The following is a 21,686-nucleotide window of genomic DNA, read 5'->3' on the forward strand; positions in this document are numbered from 1 at the left end:
GGTTGTTATAAAAACGAACAAAATGATACACGGAAAATATGCTTTTATTAGGAAAAAACACATGACGATTGTTAATTATCCTTATTATCACCCATATGCTATGAAATGAATGTCTAAATTATTATGGATGGCCTCCAGACTTTAGGGTTCTCTTGCTCCAAGATGGCTTTGATGTCTTGAATGTCTATTTTCTTTTTTCACAATAAGATCTTTTATTTGTTAACATTAAGTCTGAATTTTAAACATATTCTTGGACTGGTGGCTCATAGCCATCAGCTTGCTCCACTTTACACCTGTTTCATCGCCAGTAGTTTTTCCAGAACTGCCACCTTCACCATGAAGCTCCATGAGTTTTCCCAATTCAAACTTGGGCTTTTTCAGCATCTTTACTTTTCTGACAAACACATCATGGAGAGGATAAATAGAATGGCAAGCCTTTTCTATGTCTTTCCCAATGCTGCCTGGAATCAATTTATCGACCACTTCTTTCAAGTCATTCGTCTGCACCTCTCGGGTCATGATTTCCATCATTTTCTTTCGGATTTGGCGGACCTGCTGGTGCTGAGCATAAGAGGTCTTCTGAATCTGATTATTGCGTTTTTTAGTAAAACCAACACAGAACAGACAAAGTAGATACCCATCAGTAATCTTGACATCAACATGAGCCTCAATCATGGTCTGACATTTCTTGACCATGGAGCACATCTTGTCCTGTGTCAGGTCCATGCCATGGAAGTTGGTCAGGCAGTTTTTGCCCTGAACATCCTCGGCAATTAACTTAAATTTCCTAAAGGCAATGGGAACAATAGAGAAGCCTCTGTAGTCTGTGCTGATGTTTTCACACAGGCTGGGTTTGACTCAGGCTGGGGTAAGTCTGAATTAAGCTTCTTCAGATTGGTTTCATCGTGGGTCCCTTTCTTTGGCCCTACATCCACAGACATCTATAGGCACCACTTGCCTTTTCAGACAACCAGAGCTAGTGCGCTCTTTCTATAATTTTTCCTCCCCAGATTCATTCTCATCCATGTTTCAAAAACTGCAGTCTCTGCAGTTATACGCACAGTTCCAACAGGGGACCCCGCCGTCTTATAGACTCAACAACTAATATCGTTTGTTATAGTTCTCTACTGTTTTTCATATATTACTAATTGTGCATCTCCGACCCTTTTGCATCAAGTATCATGAACATAAAGATGAAGAAGGCACAATCTGTTGGAGGAGATATACATGTAAAAGAATGTGTTAGTACAATAGATAGAGTTTAAAAGAGTTTGCAAGGAGTGAAACTAGGAAAGAGATATTGTGTGTGTGCGTGTGCGCGTGTGTGTGTGTGTGTGTGTGTGTGTGTGTGTCCTGGTGGTGGTGGTGGAACAAAGCAAACAATGGGAAGAGCGAGGGAGGTGGCAGGAAACTCCCCATGGGAGAAAGGCCTGTTGCCGGATTCTCTAAGGTCATGGTAGCGTTCACCTGGGACAGGTGCATGTGAAGGGCAGTAGGACATAGAGAACAGTGATTCCAGACAAATGGAACAGAAATCATGATTCTATACAGCTAACAAACTTTCGAGTTTTGTTTTACCCGAAATAGAGCCTATGTTTTGACTAGTCAAATGTTTATATCACAAAAATGAAAAGGAAACAAATGCACAGTTCCAGTTTTTATGTATACCGAGTAACTCCAGGAAAAGATCAATTAAGGTTATGTGTGTGTCTATGTGTATATGATAAAATTAAGGTTATGTGCATATATAAACACACATGTATATATCTATATACATATATCTATCCTATATCCTTGTCTTTAAGAAATTTGGTTTATGTGTCACCTAGTGATCAAATATCACAAATAAGACTTCAACACCACTTAAATATACTATATCTATAATCTCAAAACACGAACTCACTGCCATCTAGTCAATGCCAACTCAGTGTGACCCTTAAAGACAGGGTAGAACGACCTCTGAAAGTTTCTGAGACTAACTCTTTTCTGGTTCTGGTTTCGAACTGCTGACCTTGGAGATGGCAGGCCAATGCATAACCACCACTCCACAAGTCTTCCTGATATATCTGTAGCACCCCTTATTAAAAGCAACAACTCTAACAACAAATAAAAAGGAAACCCCCAGACGATTCTTTCATAACAGATCTGGTTGCCCGGTTATTCTCAGCAATCCCACGTCACGTCCCCATGGGAAACCAAACTTCCTTGCCGCTACCTCTGTTCAGCTCAGCTCAATTCTACACATCTTCATCAATATTGACAGAATGGAAATGAAATGTAATCTCCTTATTGAAATCCACTCAGGGAAAGAAAAGGATGGTTCTTGACATTGACCATGGACACAAGAAACCCCTGTGGTCAACATTTCCCTTAGCTTTCTTCCAGATGTATGTGAAATAACAGCCACAAAAGACAAAACTTGAGTTGCTACTGTCCAAGCAGTTGGGACTCACGGGACCCTTATGTGTATCAAAGTAGAACTTGGCACCACAGGGTTTCCAGGGGGTGCTTTGACAGAAAAGAGGTTCCTCTCATTTGAGACTCCTTCAGGTGTACTCCAATGGTCACTCTTTTGGTTAGCAGCTCAGCTCGTTAAGCATTTGCAGTGCTGAGCGATTCTAAGGTACTTTTGCCACCCTGAGCAGCCATAGTTGCTCCCCTGTGCTTTGCTGATTATTTTACTGCGGTTTCTCTTCTCTATTTATAATCTTTGTTGTCAATTGGGTGAAGATTTAATCAGCAAGTCATCCATTTTCTTTTCATCTCATTCATTGCAATCCCTTCCATGGCCCATCACGCGCCCCACTTCCTCTCTCCCTCCTGTTTCTATGTCTCCCTCTTTCCTACAGGTTTGCTATGCGTCCCTATCTCCTGTTTTTCATAATCCAATCACAATAAACAATACTATTTTGTTATAACTGTTATTACCTAGAAACAATACTTCCCTGCTAACTAACTTATAGTCAAGCTCTTGAACTTCCAAGAAGTACCCAACAGCCTTCAGGCCAAAAATGATCCTGACAAGATGGCCTGCTGATTTAAACCACTCAGAGATAAAACAAATCGACATGTTGATCTGTCTTAAGATAAAATATTAATAAGGTTTAGGACGGGAGGAACAAAGCACGCTATAAAGTGTAAATGAAAAGATCAAAGACACATTTTGATGACTGTGCATGTGTAATACTGTTATAGAATTCAGGGAGAACGAAGAATGGCTAAACAAATCCTGCTCCTGTCTGCTACATTAGCCTGCCACCAGCTGGCTCCCCATGGCTCTCTCAGTGAAGCTGACGCTATGGAGAGGCTTCCAATTACCCATTTGCCTTCTGCCCTTAGACCTAGCGGTTTGAATGGAACTTTTGTTTGCTTTGCCTGGGCTGTTGCACTGGTTAATTGAGATGAAAGGCATATGGAGATACTTTAAGGTCTAAAGCCATTATGTTAAGCCTGTCTAACTCAACTGGTCATAAAAGAAATTTCTGGACTCATTTTTTTCTTCTTCTAAATATACATCTATATTGTTTGGGACCCCATCAGGAGTGATTCCTTCTGAAAGCAGCTAGTTCTGCCTGCTGGGGTGCTTCACAATGATTTGCCATAGAGTAGCCTTGCTTTGTGTCCAGAGCTTAAAGTAGAAAGGAACCCGAAAACAGCTGTTTGCGCATCCTATGATACTTTAATAAGGAGCTAACAGGCATGACATGCAGGATGGTGGCTTCTAACGCTTTGTTGTTCTTTCTTCAAAATGAGGGAAATGGTCACTGCGAGGTCAGTCACAGCAAAGGACTTCAGACGCATACAAAAAGTAGCGAGAATTCAACATGAAAGCGTTCTCTCGCTCCCTCTTTTTTTGTAACAAAGGATAAAAAGATGAGGAGAGCTAGCATTCAAAGGAGGGTTTGTGCGCATGTCCGCCTGACTTCTGTAAGCTACAATGAGAACGGATAGCTCATTGTTGGCTACATTTTTTTTTGAGGGGGGGGGGAAGTAGGACGCAGTTCTTTGTATAAGATACCAGGCAGGGCTCTACGGTTTGATAGGAAATGTGAAGTCACTGACAGCTGTCGGCAAGGGAATCCAGACAAATAATGCTGTCGCTTCAGGAATATGCTCCCCCCGCAACTCCTATAAATTAACGTAAAACAAGTCAGGGAGTCCAGTTGGGAGGCTACTGTGTTTGTTTCTTGTGAGTTGTTGTCATGTTTGTTCTAACCCTTTCTTCTTCAGAGAAGCCAGCTTCTCTGGTCATTTGTTCAGCATACAGACTGAATACGGATGGAGGAAAGATCAACTCTGTCGTACACCTTTCCCGTTTTAAAACCACGCAATATTCCCTCGTTCCCTTCCGCCAACTCCCTCTTGATCCAAGTATAAGTTCCCAATGACCTTTTTTCCCAAATGAACTTTGTATGGCATAGTCAATGGGACACAAGTAAATGTCGTTCTAGGATTCTCTGCTTTCAGCCACGATCCACCTGATGTCAGCAAGGATATCTTTTGTCCCTCATCCTCTTCTGAATCCTGCCTGAACCTCTAGTCTCTCCCTGTTAAGATCCTCCCACCACTGTTTTGTTGGATGATCTTCAGCAAAATTTTACTTGCCTGCGATATCAGTGATGTTATTCTATAATCTAGGTATTCTGCGTTCACTTTTCTTCGCATTGGGTACAGATATAGCTCTCTTCCAGTCAGTTGGCCAAGTAGCTGTCTTCTAAATTTCCTAGCATAGATGAGTGGGTGCTTCCAGAGCCTCATCAGCCTATCGAAACACTTCAATTGATTCCCAGCAAGTCCAGAAGCCTTGTTTTGGCTACTGCTTTCAGTGGACCTTGAGCTGGCTCTTTAGAGAAGGTCCTATCAGCCAATTTGCAATTCCTAAGAATTCTTTTAGATTTAAATTCTTATGACTTTATCTTCTTCTTTAATGTGTTTGTGGGAGGGGAAGTGGGTATTTGAATAGTAAGGGGTCTCTCAAATATTTTCAAAATTTCAAAAGACCAAGACAGAGATTTTAGTAGCTAAACAGCATATCTGATGCGGAAAATAAGGAGGTGCTGTAAATAAATGACACAGTTGAACAACTTCACTTTAAAGAAGAAATTTGCACCCATTTGAAAAAACAAAATGCTATTTTAGAAGTATATCTACTAGCAGGTCTACATACCAGTTGGAGAATAGGAATCTTCTGATAGCTTTTGCTATTAGAAATTGAAAAAATGTATTGATTGGTCAGAGAAGGCAAAAAGCTACTAGTGAGCATTTTTTAAAAGAAAATATTTACCATAGCGTGGCAGAGTGGATCAATAGTGGTTGGATGAGAGATGCTACAATCGCACCAAACAATGAACACTTCCCTGATTGGTGTACAGCTCTCGATGCCACCTGGAGTAAATGACTTATCTAATACTTGTCTATGATACTCATCTCGCACACAGGAATGCGGCCCACATTAGGAAAACAGAAAGTAAACACCAGATATCTGCCTTATCTTCATGCATTCCAAACTTTATCTTAATCTGGCACGTACTTTGAGGAGATTTTGGATTAGAGTTTATTTGGTGAATTATCTACAATGATCCTGTACTTTAAAATTCTTTTATGAAGTTTACCCACATTCCATAATGTTGGAAATCATTGTTCCTAGTAGTCTGTACATCTTCATTTTTCTGGTGGAACTTTGTCTCTCAGTGTTAGACAGTGTTTGGAATTAAGTCTTTCATCTTTACAGATTTTGACAACCTGAAAAGACATTGTCCCATTGGATTTTTCATGATTTATGTTTATTAGCTACAATGTAGCTACTTCCAAATGTAAACGACAATAACTGTTTGCAAAGTGTTTTGCATTTCTTTATAAAGGAAAATGTCATGAAAAACTACTTAAAAACAAAACAACAACATTTCTGTTATTCATTCTGACCCATATTTACCAGATTCAAACTGTCTGTTAGGTCTCGAAGGTTACAAATTGTTACAGAAACACACTGTGAGCATCCCCAACCCCAACTGCTGGTGGTTTTGAATCACTGATCTGGCTGGTAGCTGAGTGCTTTAACCAGGGACTATGCCAAGGCATTAGACTATGTGGATCATAAAAATCTATGCTTAACTTTGTGAAGAACGTGAATTCCAGACCATTTAATTTTGCTCAGACAGGAACTGTACACAGATCATGAGGCAGCCATTCGAACAGAACAAGAAGATACTGCAAGGTTTACAATCAAGAGGGTTTGGGCTCAGGGTTCTACCATTTCACAACACTAATGTGTGTTGTATGATGAGTAAATACTCTGAGAAGCTGGTTATATGAAGAAAAATGCAGCGCCAGCATCGGACGACTTATTAACAACCTGTGGTTTGCAGATGAGACAAACTTGCTTGCTAAAAGTAATGAGGAGTTGATGTACTTACTGATGGAGAGGAAAGACAACAGCGTTCAGGATGGATTACACTTCAACATAAAGAAAGAAACAACAACATTCCTCACAACCAGAGGCAAACTTTTAATAAATAGAGAAAATATTGAAGCTGTCAATAAGCAAGTATTATATATATATATATATTTAAACTCTTGATCAACAATCATGGAAGCAGGAGTCAAAGAGTCAAATGATGGGCAAATGTATTGGAAAAGACGTCTTTTGAATGTTAAAAACCAAAAGAAGTCGCTTTGCCGACTAAGACGTGTCTGACCCTCACCAGGGTATTTTCAGTCACCTCGTAAGCATGTGAAAGCTGGACAGTGACGAAGGAAGATCCAAGAAGAGTACCTTCCCTCGAATTATGGGGAAGAGCCCTGAAGAGACCGTGGGCTGCCAGAACAAAGAACCAATCTGTTTGGGAAGACCTATAGCCATGGTGATCCTTCAACGCGAGCATAGCAAGTCTTCCAGTCTCTTGCTTTGGGAATGTTTTCCGGAGAGACCAGTCCCTAGAGAAGGGCGGCATGCTTGGTATTGGTGACGGTCAGTAAAAAAGATGAGCTCATTCAATGATATGGAGTGACACAGTGGCTTCACCAATACGTTCAAGGATTTCAGTGACTAGGAGACTGTCTGGTAGTCTTCTATTGCATATGGGGTCATTATGAGTTGGAGCCAACTTAGCTTATTTGGCATTTAGTGTCTTCCTTTTTTACTACCCCAAAAGGTATACTTTGTGGAATCAATGTATCTGATGAGGTGCCCAGTGTAATTTGTTTCATCAGAGTCCATTATGCCAGGGCTTACCTGCATGGTTGTGATTTTGCTGGTCCCTAGCTAGATTCCAGCTAAAAGCTGAGAATGCTCCCTCAACTGGCCACAACATAAAAGTGATTCTCCTTTAAACTATTTCCATTGATATTACCTCTGCTAGTAGAAGACCAGAAATATTCATTTTCCAGGTCTTGGTTTAGGATTTTCTTTTATTGATATACAAACTCTTTATTGATCTCAAACATGGGCAACAGCATCATTTAAGAAAGTTGAAAGTGGGTCGCATTCCAAATTTCCATTTATGATTTTAAGTTTATACAGTTACTACATTTTCAGTACATGCCTTCTCTGCTACTGTCTTTCAGTCTGGAAGTCTGAAAATTCTATATTCATTTATCCATGTCAATATAGTTACTAACTGTATAATTTTGAAGTATTCCCATTCCTACAATGGGAAATGCATTTCTTCCTTGGAGAAATGTCAAATTAGATAATCCATATGAAAGCATCTCTCCTATAGTCATTAGATCTCACTGCATTGAGTCGATGCTGACTCAGGTATCCCTATAGGACGTGGTAGACCTGCTCCTGGGTTGCTGAGACCGCAACTTTGTATGCCAGCAGAAAACCCCCTCTTTCTTCCTAGGAGTGGCTGGTGGTTTGTAACAGATGACCTTGCAGTTAGCCGCCCAAAGTGCCACCCACTACCCCCCTATTTCTTCCTCCATTGTCGTTGTTTCTGTTGTCTTCAAGTCAGCAATGACTCACGGCAACCCCACGGTCAACAGAACAAGAGGTTGTCGAATCTAGTGCCAACTCTATGAGTGTTGGGATGGTTGAGTCCACTTGCAGGACTACTGTGTCAATCCAACTCAAGGAGGCACTCCCTCACTGTTTTTTCTGGGTGTCAATTTTCCAAACATGATGTACTACCTTAGTGACTGTGTCTTTTGATGGTGCCTACAAAGTAAGAGTTTCAAAGTCTTGGACAATATCGTATGATGGTCACATCATTTCCATTGGCTGTTTTTCCAAAGTAAATCACCAGGCTTTTCATTCCTAGTTTGTCTTAGTCTGCATGTTCTCCATTAACCTGTCCACAATTTGAGATACCAGCAGCATAGCTTCAAAACACCATGAAGCCATCACCTGATGGCAAACTGACAGCCCCATTCATTGAAACTGTTTTAGTTTTCTATGGACCACTTTGAAGATCTAGTCACACATAAAGGAATAGATTACACTTTACTGATAGAGATCTGGCCTTATCCTTTATAGTAGTATAACCCTGAACATTCATGTAACCCCTAAGCTTCAATGTTACCTACTTACCTATAGAAAGGATTTAGATAAACACCCTTCCCCCCCCCCCCCCCGCCATCCACACACACAACATATTGCCTGGCTCTCAATAAGCTATGACTTACATGGTTAACATGTCCATGTAAGTAATGTAATTGAGATTCTCTCTCTGAGGTGCATTCAGAACTAAAAATCTCTACTATAGTTTATAAACGTCTGATAAATGGCTGTGTTGGTATAGCATCCCTAGATGGTACACAGAGTTAATGTGTCCCTGCTAACTAAAAGGTTAGAAATTTGAGAGTACCCAGTGCCTTGGAAGGGACCTGGCTGTTTACTTTTGAACATCAGTCCAGGGGAATCTTATAGAACAGAGTTCTACTTGGATCCACATGAAGTCACTGGGGGTTGGAGTCCCCTTACTGGCACCCTTTGGGTTATAGAAAATGGAGCAAGGCAGTGACAAGTCTCGAGTCTCTTCATCTGAAATGGCAACCTTCCTTCAAACTCCACACACACTGTCGGCATACTTCTAGTCCCACTGCTAGGTCTACTGGGCTACTTACCATTGCCTCAATCAAGGTGTAAGTACCCTTTCATATAACGGTCGATGCTACAGGGCATATAAATACCCGATGACTCTGTTCTAAAGGTGTGTATCCCTTACATGAAGACCAAACCCACTGTTTTTGTGTTGATTATGACCCATAAAAATCTTCTAGAGGGTAAATCTTTCTGAGACCAGGCAGTTTAACCTTTCTCCTATGGATCTGCTGGCAGGTGTGAGTGGCTGACACCTTGACCAGCAGCTGTATGCAAATCCCACTAGGGCCCTTATACCAATCTATAAGTTCTCCTCAGACTCACGAAACACATGTAATGACACCAAATGCAGAAGATCACAGGCCAGCGGGTAGAAAGTCTTTGGATCTGGTGGCATTGGAAACATCTCAGTGCTGGCAGGGGCCTCTGCATGGCTTCTCCAGCTTCAGAGGTCTGTGCACCAGGGTAGGTCCATGTGACAATTTAGGAACTACTAGAGTAGTTCTATGTATCTTGTCAGATTCAACCCCAGGGAGTGAGCCAGGAGAGAGAAGTGTCTCCTGCCTCCAAGGAGGAATTACCGGATTTCCCAGAATTCTCCGGGGAAGGCCATGCCCACACAAAGGCCTCACTGGCTATGATCCAATCGACAGACTAGACTCCACCCCTTCACTCGTAATCCTCTCAAATTATATAACTAACACAGATTTGATCAAGTGATTTCAAAGATGTGTCTGCTTGAACCTTATTCTCTAAAAGAAAATCAAGCTTTATTTTATAAAGATGATGAAGTGATGAAAAAAAATATATAGTAAAAGCAAGTCAAAGTAGCTTGGTTTTAATATTCAACTAGGCTGTCTCAAATAATAATATTATTTTAAAATGAACTACCCCTTTATGTTTGTCTTCTCTTACTTAGCATTTTATTAGAAATATTTTTGTAAAAGAATAGACATTCTCCTTTTTTGCTAGACCTGGTGAATTTCTCTGTGCATAACCTAAATACATATCTATGCAAGCAAATAAAGACAAGGAATATGGCACATTTCATGCAGTTAATCATCTGAATGAATTGGAACTCATTGTGTGCAATTTTCCTTGTGACTGGGCTATGTTTATTTTTCTTTGGCGTTTTATATTAGACACTTTGGATGCCTACATGATGAGGTATCCCATAAATAGTGCTTTATTGCAAAAGACCCATTTCCTGAAGCATAAAACTTCTGGACACTGTACTTACATAGTGGCCAGTGTGCAGATTGATCAGTACTAGAGCATCATCTCCATGAAATATTGTGTCATAGAGATTACACTGTACTTCAAAGAATCGTGATTCAGTGAAGCAGGAAAGGGATAAAGAGCAAGAGGGTGAGACCCTTCTATTCTTAAATAGTCATTCACCATGCTGCCACTGACTTTGGACCCTCCTTCTTTCAAAAGCATTTTTTTTCTTTTCTGTAACATATATTTTAATCATATAAGCTTGCAAAGAACTATATCAAAGAACAGAATGTGCTGGTGTATAGTATAAACACATATTGGGTGCCACCCACCCTTTTAACTTACTCTAGCGTGTATACCAACACCTATCTACCAATTTGTGGTGTGCTGGTGGTTAGCATGTTGGAAGCTATACCACCAGGATCTCAAATACCAATGGAATATGTGGCCAACATAATAGACATATGTATGGAAAGCTTCCATAAATAGGAACGTCCCTATAAACTAGGAAGAAAATCCTGGTGGCCTGCTTCCAACAATTAACCAGTGGCAACTCTGCAGATGACAGAATATTATCCAAGACTTCAACTTGCATGTATTTTAGACACCCGAGTAAGTTGTCCATCAGTCAGGGGCACCTAGTGCTGGAGAATGACAGCGTGTTTTGTAAAGTGGCATTCCAGCAGAGGGGAGGGTAACCTGCAAGCAGATAAACTGACACAATCACCACCACAATGAAGTCAAACATGCCAACAATCCTGAAGGTGGTCCCGGGAAATGTTTCATTTGATTAGACATCAGCTGGAGTTGACCTAATGGAAAGTAACTATAACCAGGTATAAGAAGACTCATCAAGGAAGATGGATTATCATTCTCTAATGCTACCTTTTCTTTCTTTAAAAAAAATCATTTTATTGGGTGCTCTTACAGCTCTTATCACAATCCATACATCCATCCATTGTGTCAATCCATATGCACATTTGTACATATGTTTACATCATCATTTTCAAAACATATTCTTTCTGCTTGAGCCCTGGTATCAACTCATTGTTCCCCCTCCCCTGCCTTCCCTCCCTCCCTCATGAATCCTTGTTAATTTATATAACATTTTTTTCATGGCTTACACTGACTGCTGTTTCGCTTCACCCACTTTTCTGTTGTCCATCCCCTGGGAGGGGGTTATATGTAACTCAGTGTGCTCAATCCTCCTCTCTCTCCCCTCGCCTTCTCCTTCCCCTCTTGGTATCACTACTTTCATTATTAGTCCTGAGGGGTTTATCTGTCTCTGTGTCCCTGTGTTGTGAGCTCTTATCTGTAGCAGTGTACATGCTGTGCTCTAGTTGGATTTGTAAGGTGGAATGGGGGCAGGGGGTGGGGGGAGAAGCATTGTTTCAATAAGTATTTCCATGCCAAACAGTAGTGGGAGTAGGTGGGGGAGGTGGGTTATTGTTACCTTCTATTTTCTCAGGTCAGCTTCCCATTTTCAGGAAAAAAATAGGCTTATAAATTTTTATAAGTCTTCAACCTTCATGGTACATGTGTCAAATTCTCAGAACCCTATTTCATGCTCCTAATTGGGGTCCATCCAATAACAGTTTATGAACTTCTACAAGTCAACAAGTGAGATATCAGAAATCTCTGGGATTAGATCCCATACAGCCTGTCATTTGGCTTGGGGTTAAGAAGTATCCATTAATTAGGTTCTCTCCCCAAGCAGTCACTAACTCAAACACAATAAATTCGAGATTCTTATCATATAAACTGGATAGATGGTGGGCTGAGGCATATCTAAAATCAGTATACTAGCATTTTAGTTTGGATGTGACCCCAGACTGACAGCCTTCTGGCACACACTTCAAGATGGATTAGCACTCTTATTAGAATTTGGAGATACATAGTGCTCCTGTCCTTGACTTCCGAGTTTTAAGAGAAATTCTTAGGCATCTGGAGAAACCTTATTCACAATTACTTAGTCTAAGCAGAGATGGACTGGTTGCATGTAGGGAAATGGACATTTAGGCTTCTTAGCAACTAATGGGGAAAACATGGTGAGAGCAGGCAGAAGGGGGGCCATCACTGTGAGGACTGTGAGGCATGTGTTATAGCGCGAGGTGAAAGGGTTAAGGAGTGCTTCTGGCGGGAGACAATCCTTGAGCAAAACAGAATCTGGAAGCAGGGAACCAGAGGAGCACAGGCCAGAGAAGTCGTCATGGTCTGACAGCAGCAGTGGTTAATTGAGAACTCAAGTCCACGTCCACCAGAGAGAGGGTTTGCCTTTGTCTGATCTGTGATGAGAAACAACGGATGCCTTTGTGCTGTAGGACAATAGCTCTGACTGACGATTGCAGAGGATGAATGTACAATGTGGGGAAGGAGAGATTTAAAAGCAATTGCCGTCATCCAGTCGGGATCAAAAGAGAGAGTAGGTGATCTGCACAAAGATTTCAGTATAGTTTGTAGTGGTAAGCACGATCTGTTTTTTTGACAGGAATTTGTGTACATGCTTAGGAGTATATCCCCATAGAGCTACTGAAATGTTTTTATGGGGTTTAGGTCATGACTGATATTCATCTGAGATAATTTTTTTCCTGAAGTATAAATGTTATCTTTTTGCCTTAGAATAATAAAAACAAGTGATATTGAACATGTATAAGTAGTCTTCTAGGGGTTTAGGTATATTTTCCCATATAATCCCCATAATATTTTTACGTGAGTTCATTTCAAAGTTGAGAGGAGCTCTGTTGACAATGTTTATGTGTTGGACTAGGATCCCGAAAGTTGGCAGTTTGAAACCACTCGTCACTCCATGGGGGATACACTGAGCTTTCTACTCCTATAAACATTTACAGTGTCAGAAACCCACAGGGGCAGTTCTACCCTGTCCTGCAAGGTCGCTATGAGTTGACATTGACTCGATGGCTGCGAGTTTTGAAACTTTCAAAGTTTAGGAAAATGAGTAAGTGTGCATTCAATTTGCATTCAGACCCAACTGGGGTAGCTCCAGAACCCAAGACCTAAAATACCCACCCTGACCTGCCTCGCAGAAGATGACTCTTTGCTCTCATTTTATATATATATTTTTGTAGATGAAATCTATTAGCCAGAGTTATCATCATCCGTGCATATGTTTTTGGAGTCCCTGTCTGGATAAATGATTACCGCAGAGGAGAAAGAGCACAGATAAGAGATGTTTCAGGGGTAGGTTTCAGCTATGAAAGCAAAGTTCCATGAATTGTCCTTTCATGATTCAGAGCCCTCCTGATCATACGGAGCCATCTATTGATTGAACAAATATTAAATGTGCAACTACTATGTGCCAAGTGCTCTTCTGAGTACTTGAGCTACACTAGGAAGCAAATGAAGCAAAGGTTTCCATGCTTGTGACACTGACGTTCTGCTCTTGGAAGATGTCTACGGAACAAATGGTCACACAGCAAGTTCGTGGTGCTTTGCAGGTGGTGAGTGCTGCAGAACAACCAAATAAGAGCAGAGTGAAGTGAGGAAGGCGGGCATGGCGGCCAGGACTGGGCTCATTGAGAAGATGAGATGTGATCCATGACTTAAAGAAAGTGAGGGCTATGCCCAAACAGATAACAAGGGGACAAATATGCCAAGCAAAGGAAGGAGTGAGTCGACCACGGTGCAGCTAAGCATGGATGAAACACACATTGTTCCTCTGGTTCTTTGAGGCTTCCTCGCCCCCCACTATCATGACCCCAGTCCTGCCTTTCGGTTCTGGCTAGACCACAGCATGTACACTGGTACAGACAAGAGCTTATGACAAGGATCCAGGTCAGATCAACCCTCAGGAAGAGAAATGGGAGTAGTGATTCCAAGAAGGTGGGGAGAAGGAGGGGAGAGGAAGGGAAGAAGGGGGAGCCGATCAAAATGATCACAATAATTGACATAAAATGGTCTCCCCCACCACCAGGGGGATGAACAACAGAAATGTGGGGGAAGGGAAACAGTGGTTGATGTAAAATATGAAAACAATAATAATTTATCATTTATCAAGGGGTCACGAGAGTGGGAAGGGAGGGAGGGAAGGGGAACTAGAAACTAGAAAGTAAATGTTTAGAAATGATGACAATGTATGTACAAATGTGTTTGATACAATTGATATTTGGAATGTTATAAGAGCTGTAAGAGCCCCAATACCATGATTAAAAAAGAAGAAGAATATTCCAAGCAGAAGAGGGAATCAGGAAGATATCCTATGGTGCAAATGTGTGTTTGCAGAATAGGCAGGAGGTGAGTGACAACGTAGCAGAGTAATGTGTCATGGTTAGAGAAACCACAGGGTAAAGAATCATGGATTTGCTTGTATTGAGAAATAGACCTTGACTTGTATTCAGGAATCAATGGGGAGGCACTGAGGGAAGGAGGGGCATTTATTTATATTTTAAAATCTAGGTTTCACACTGGCTGCTGTGACAACAAGAGATCTTATTAGTGCACGAGGCAGAAGCAGGAAGACCAAACAGGAGGCTACTCCAAAAAATCGAGAGAACTTTAATTGTTCACACCTGTCTTATTGCGATGATGATTGTGCACATTCAGCAACAAGAACTCCTGGTGCATGCATGAGAGAAAGGGAAGAGGCCGGGGTGGCTTTAGGTTATATTTGCTCAGGAGCAACTATAAGAATGGACTTGTCATCAACATAATCAGTGATGGTTGAAAGATGGGCAGTGAGTGTGGTGGAAATCATTAGCTTAGCTTCAGACCTGTTAAGAAGAGATCCCAAGAGGTTAGCCAAATGAGACAGCCAAAGAATTGAAGAGATGATTGGATATGTTACCTAGGTTGTAGGATGGAAATCTATATTTGGGGTTAGCAGACTGAAGAGAGGTGTGAAAGGCAGAACACTGTCCCATCATCAAGAGAGGGCTGGGACCTGAAACACGGTATGAAAGCACCATCATCCTACTTTATCTCATGATCAAGTTTAACTCTGGGAAGATCTCAAACCAACTCTTTGTATATGCTCATTTAAATCACACCTTCACCTGAAGAACAGGGATGAGGTAGAATTGTCTCTGTGGAGTTCTTGGACAATCCAGAAGTGGGCCCCAGAGAGGAGATGCATGCTTCACATTGCTTTTTTACAGAGGTAAGCCCTCAGCACATGGGAAATAGAAACCCCTCTCTTGTATAAAATGATGGTGAATCCCCACCAGTAAGCTGCTCAATGTAGCAAAATATTTTGCTGTCACGTGCTGTCAATATTTCAGATACAAGAATGAAATATGCCTTTGTCTAATCATCTGACATTCCAAAGAAGTGCAGCCTGTGGGAATTTCTGAGAGCCTAGGAATTTATAGATGGATAGACAGTCATCTCATTTCTGTGTCTGGTCAGCACGCAGACGTGACAGCCAGCTTCACATTCCACCTGGAAATAGTGTTCTGTTCTGGATCTGTCATGCCAGCAAGGACACTGTATTCTTCATGCTGAGATATTTGGAATTCCATTTCCTTTATCTTATGTGTTACATGACAAAGCAACATCCTATTTACCTTCAGACATTCTTTACAAAATCCCCACGATCAAAACATTTATTTAAGACTCTGATGAGAACAGAGATTCAAAATACAATAATTTGCTCATCTCTTCATTGTATGAAAAAGACCCAAGTGTGGGAATATTTATGTTGGAATGATGTAGGAAATGAATAAAAAGATGATAAAATGTCATCTCCAAGCCATCTGGCTTGAAGATAGATTTAAAGTATATTTTTAATGCCAAAATGTTTGGCACACTGGTTTGTATGGGTCTTATTATTTTATGACCATATAAATCCCTCCTTGAAATGGGTGAAACATTTTGATTGTTAGCTGCCACCAAGTGGGCTTTGACTTTTGATGACTTTAGACACAAGAGAATGAGATCCTGCACAGCCTTTCCCCAGCAGAGGACAGGTTATCACTTGGGTCATTGTGATACATAGGATTTTCCCTTGCTGGACATCAATTCCCAGGTCTTTCTTCCTAGTCTTAGTGTGAAAGCGCTACTGAAATCTGCTCACCAAGGATCACACACCACCAATGGATGTGTGCACAGGTTGTGAATCAAATCTGATCCCTTCACAGAAGTCAAGAAATCCGCCCTTGAAACACCACTGCCACTGAGACTGGTCAAGGAGGTCAAATACTTACCATATATACTTGAGTATAAGCCAACCCAAATATCAGCCGAGGCACCTAATTTTACCACAAAACTGCCTTTAAAATGTGCTGAAAAATTCGGCTTACACATGAGTATATATGGTAAATGTATCATTGGTCCTTTGCTTTTGTCTTAAAAAAATAATCTGGTTAGAAGGTAAGGATTTTCTTTTTTTTAATAAAGGAGAGAAGGACACATTTTCTGCACATGGGTTTCGCTTTTTCTTTGTAGGGTATTCCCTTTTGTTGCTGTCCCCAGGCCCAGGAGCTTATTGATGGCTACTTGTCAGATGGAACCAAGTGTGATAAGCCAGGAGCACATCTGCTGTCGAGAGGATGACTCGCTGGTGGCTACAAGCCGAGGAACAAGTTTGGGAAAGGGATGCAGAGGAAGGGACGAAGGATTACCAGAAGGGAAGAGCTAGGTGGAGACTTGGCTGTGTAAGGTTCTTCCATGGGAGGGTGATATTTCTTTGAATTGGTTCCATGGAAAATTGCAATATTTGTGAGGAAGATGCCAGATGACCATACAGCAGACTTCTGAGGAAACCACAATCTCACTTCAGCCAAAAAGATATTATTCTTATGAAACAGCGCAGGGCTTCCACCTCCTCCCTCAGCAGAGCTCTGCGTTACATAACTTCATTTTGGTAAATAATGAGAGGCAGCTGGGGGGTGGGGAGAAGCACAGGATGGAATGTTGAGAGATTCGGGTTCAAGTCCCCCTCGTAACCTGGACCTCACTTACTTCACTTCCCGTGAGCAATGAAAACCTGGAGGCCATGGGAAGCTAAGTCACTTTAACTTGGCCTTTTGCAGCCTCAGTTTCCTCCTTTGTAAGTTGAGATGGTTGGGGTTATCGATTGATCACTAACCATCTCTCTTGGCTCTGAAATACTGATGCTATCTTTTCCAGAGGGAATGAAATGTTACCCGGAAATCTTGAAAGAATTACAGGATGGATCGTTTCAGGGGGAATTTTGCACACCCTGCTTCAGATCCCCCACAGGGTTGGGCCCAACGCACACATGGCTGACTCATGCGAACTTGTGCCCAGCCCAGGATGACTTGCAGGTGTTGATCTCAGAAGCCAGCTGCAGCAATAAGGGGCTAACAGCTTCCAAGAGGAGGTGGTCCTCCAGCCCAGAGCACAAACCTCATCTTTTCAATACGTGCCATCTCTTTTAAACCACGAGGACAGTTGGAACATTTTAGGACTGCACTGTTTCTCAAAACTACCATGGCGGCTTGACAACTAAATAGAAGTTTGCTTCAAGTTGATGAGTCACGTGCCTTTTGCATCGATGGCGACACCCACCCGAGGCACTCAGTTGGCTCTACGACGGGCTCAGTTGTGGGGAAGATCTTTTTCCACATTGCTGCTCCAGTAGAGCTCATTCCTAAGAAATATCTAATTTCCCCAAAGTAAAGCATAGGCTTCAAAGTAAGAGGAGGGTTTTTTTTTTTACTTCAGCCTTTTTGAACTCCATAGAGATTTCCGAATACTTTCAAAACTGGCGGATTGCCTTTGAGGGCAAAATCTGCCCTAACCAGACCCTAATACCCTCCATTTTTTCCCCTCTCTCTCCCCCTCTCTTTTTCTATCTTGACTCATTGTTAACCGATGCGTCCTGAAAACCACCAGTCGCTCATGGACCCTTGACAGCCCTTCTAAGGGCTGCTATTTCCATTCCTTCATCTCCCACCAATTACAAGTCTCCTCGGCATGAGTCTGTCCTCAAACGCCATGAAAATATACCTACATGTGTCATTATGACTAACGTCCTCCTTGCCCTGATAAAACGTCCCAGGGACTGCGGGGGCCACATTCCCGCCGTGCAGGAGCCGGGCTGCCAAGTGTGTCTGCGAAATGCCAGCACGTGGCTTCTGCCATTTCAGCCCCTCAGAATGTCAGTCTGCAAGAACTTTTGGGTTGTCATATTCTGGGAATCTGATGATACTTATTGCTGTGATTTAGATCAAAATTTGAAATGTCAGGAAAAACACTCTAAATGAGCAAGTCCTCGCGAAAGCTGAACGAAGCACGAAGTCGCTCTCTTTGTTTTCAAAGGATGGTTTAATAATGTAGCCCCAGCTGGTGGACGAACTAGGACCGCGGTGACCTCAAGCCCATTTTAGAAACTGTTTCCCAATCATAAATTATAAATGAAAACATGAAAAAAAAAATGACTTCATTTCATTTTCCTTCCTCAACCCTTTTTTTTTTGCAGTAAGCTGGGAGGGATAAAGATCGGTGCAGGGCCATTTGGTGCTTCCTGCTGTTGGCCATCGGGTGGCCACAAGCTGGAACTGACTTGAGAGCACCTCACAATACCAGCCCAGAGAGGGCAGAAACAGACGCAAAATAAACAGATCTTATTGGAAACACGCAATCCTTCCTCTGGTGGTGCTGTTGCGTAAGCATTGGATTTGTAATCACAAGGTTTTCGGTTCAAACCCACCAGCCACTTACCAGGAGCTAGATGAGGCTACTTGCTCTGTAAAGATTTATAAAGCCGTGGAAGCCCTACAGAGGGTTCTTATAGGTGAGAATGGATTTGATGGCTCTTTGCCTAGTGTTGGTGAATCCTAATCTCTCATGATATTATTATATGTTTTGCTTCTTAAGGGCCCATTAAGCAAATATGTGTGGGTGTATAATATGTATATGTTACCCACGAGGAACATATGTGTGCATGTGTATGTATATACACACTCCAAAACCAAACTCACTGCCATCTAGTCAATACTGGCTCATAGCAACCCTATGGGACAAGGTCGTAGCACTGTCCCTGTGTGTTTCTGAAACAATCACTGTTAATGGGAGTAGAAAGCCTTCCCCAGGGTAGCTGGTAGTTTCAAACTGCAGACCTTGAAAATCTCAGCCCAACACATAACCGCTATGCCTCCAGGGCACGTCTCTCTGTGCACATACATACATATATATCCACCCCAAGGAAAGCCTCTCTACTACATGTAATCAATATGATAGTGTCCATGTCAGCAGATTGGAGATATTTCCCCCTTCCTGGGACACAATGTGCTTTTCTTCTTTAGAATGACCGAGAGAGGAGCTTGTCTTCTCATCTGAGAGTTCCTAGAGTGGTTAGCTTTCTCATCTTATACAATAAGCTAGATTCTATTACTCTGCACAGTCTGGGATCTTTTGCGTCTAAGCATAATTAAAACCTATTTTTTCCTGGTTCTTGGACTTTTTTCTCTTCCCATACCACCCCGTTGGCTTTTTTCCCCCTTAGATTAGCTATGTTTTAGAAATGCACGTCAGTCCAGTAAAATGGGTGCTGTGTTTAAGGTGTACTTTTGTTGTTCCTGTGTAGTCCAAATGCCTTTTGTTTGAATACAAATTCAGAATACAGATTTCTTCACTGTAGCTTGCGATCAAACCTACATATTGCATTAGGACTTGCCTTTTATATGTAGACAGTTTAAGGAGAGACTGGAATGGGGATGTGTGGATGGATGAGAGACTAGCAATTCGTTCTAAGGAGTCTGAGACAATAGCAGATTTGCATAAAGCACAAGCTAACATTCATCCCAATCAATTAATAAAATTTTAAATGGCAATAATTTCTCAGCAGTGTTCCATCTCTAATGGCTGCTATTGTACCCCTAGTGATACAATTCAATTATAGCCCTGGTGTGTTTCTTTGGGATGTTGCTAGGTGACCTCAGTCAATGCCATGCCATCGTTGTGCTGAAATGGAAGGATTTTAGAGCCTCACCCAGACGAGGTACAAGGCACACAGGGACTTCCCTATTCCTACCTTGGAGTGAGAGGGTTTTCTCAATAAGTGACTGGTGGCGGTGATGTCAAACTAGACATATTGAGGGTCAAGCCCACCAAAGCATGTTAGCAAGATACTAATGCTGAAGACACGAGGGAGTATTTAGTAGCTTAAATAATTCAAGTGCCTTTTGTTGGACCAGGAATACTTTCATTTCTTCCTTTGACAAACAGCCATTTCATATCCTGGTGCACGTGGCCATCAGATGTACCAGTTAGACCTCATAAGGAACACAAGCGGGCCAGGAACAGAACAGGAGAAACATTCCCAAGTCAATGATAAGAGCAGAAAAATATTCTTCAGCTGTAATAAAACCAGGTTTGGAATTCATTGTTTTACTCACTAATCCTTACCACATCTTTCCCCTTGAAGCATTTTATATAGTCTCTTAGACTCCTAACTTGCTTTTCCCTGTGGGTTCCAAGATAACAGCAGGAAGCTCTATTTTAAAAATAGCCAACTGTTACAGTCAAAGGGATTAAAAACATAATCATAATAAACCAGCTCTTTCCAGATCTGGTTCCAAAGTTATTCATGGAAGTCTATGTAGATCCATATTCGCTGGCTGCAAAGAAACTTGGGCAATCGATTCTGGAATTATAAGTCATCATTGGGAGTCTGAGACCAGGTCCTGTCCCTCCTTTCTGTAAGTGGCTTCGCCCTCTGAACTTTGCGCCTTACGTCTCCTGCTGTTCTTCCGTTTCACTCTTTCCATTCCAGGTCTGTGAATCGGCACCATCGCCTTCAGACAGAGAAAATTCCAGCAGGGTAATAAGAAATACATTTGAAGGTTCATGAATGCTAAAAGCGGTGAACATGCACCAGAAAAGCATGGCTATTTATATTTACATCAAGCAGCGCTGGATTCCTGGGATCTGTGAATTAGATGTAGATAAAAGTTTTAGTTAGAGATGGCTTCATTAGCAAAGTTACTATAAATTATGTATAACCAGGACTCAACATCTGAACTTTTCTCTCACGAAAGCTGACTGAGCAGTCATTTAGTAAAGTCAGCATTCATTCAAGACTTCATTGGCTTCTCATTTTAATGAGATTTTAAGAACCTATTTTCCCTAACAAGATTGTTTTTAAATTGGGGTATTTGATTTAGTATTCAGCAGTTATTTTATCAGAATGTTCTCAGTATACATAGCTTGGTGTCTGCATACTTTCTTGTCTGCAGTCCTCACCTAGGGAAGTCAACAAGTATAAGATGTTGCTGCAGTTGTGGTTGTTAGCTGCTGTCAAGTTGATTTTGACTCATAATAACCCTGTATGACATAGGAGAACTGCCCCAGGGGGGTTTCTAGGCTGTAATCATTGTGAATACAGACCACAAGATCTTTTTCCTATAGAAGAGCGAATAGGTTCGAACTGCCAAATGTTTGGTTACCAGCTGAGCACTTTCCCATTGCATCCCAGGGAAATTTGTGTGAGATTACAAGCTGT

At 41.6% G+C, this 21,686-nt stretch overlaps 1 pseudogene; it reads right to left on the reverse strand.

Annotated features, from left to right (window-relative positions):
- Positions 1–238: 238 nt before the first annotated feature.
- On the reverse strand, positions 239–3,070 carry LOC142449322 (small ribosomal subunit protein eS1 pseudogene; annotated as a pseudogene).
- Positions 3,071–21,686: the final 18,616 nt, after the last annotated feature.

Source organism: Tenrec ecaudatus, chromosome 5 (assembly GCF_050624435.1).
Source record: "Tenrec ecaudatus isolate mTenEca1 chromosome 5, mTenEca1.hap1, whole genome shotgun sequence".
NCBI lineage: Eukaryota > Metazoa > Chordata > Mammalia > Afrosoricida > Tenrecidae > Tenrec > Tenrec ecaudatus.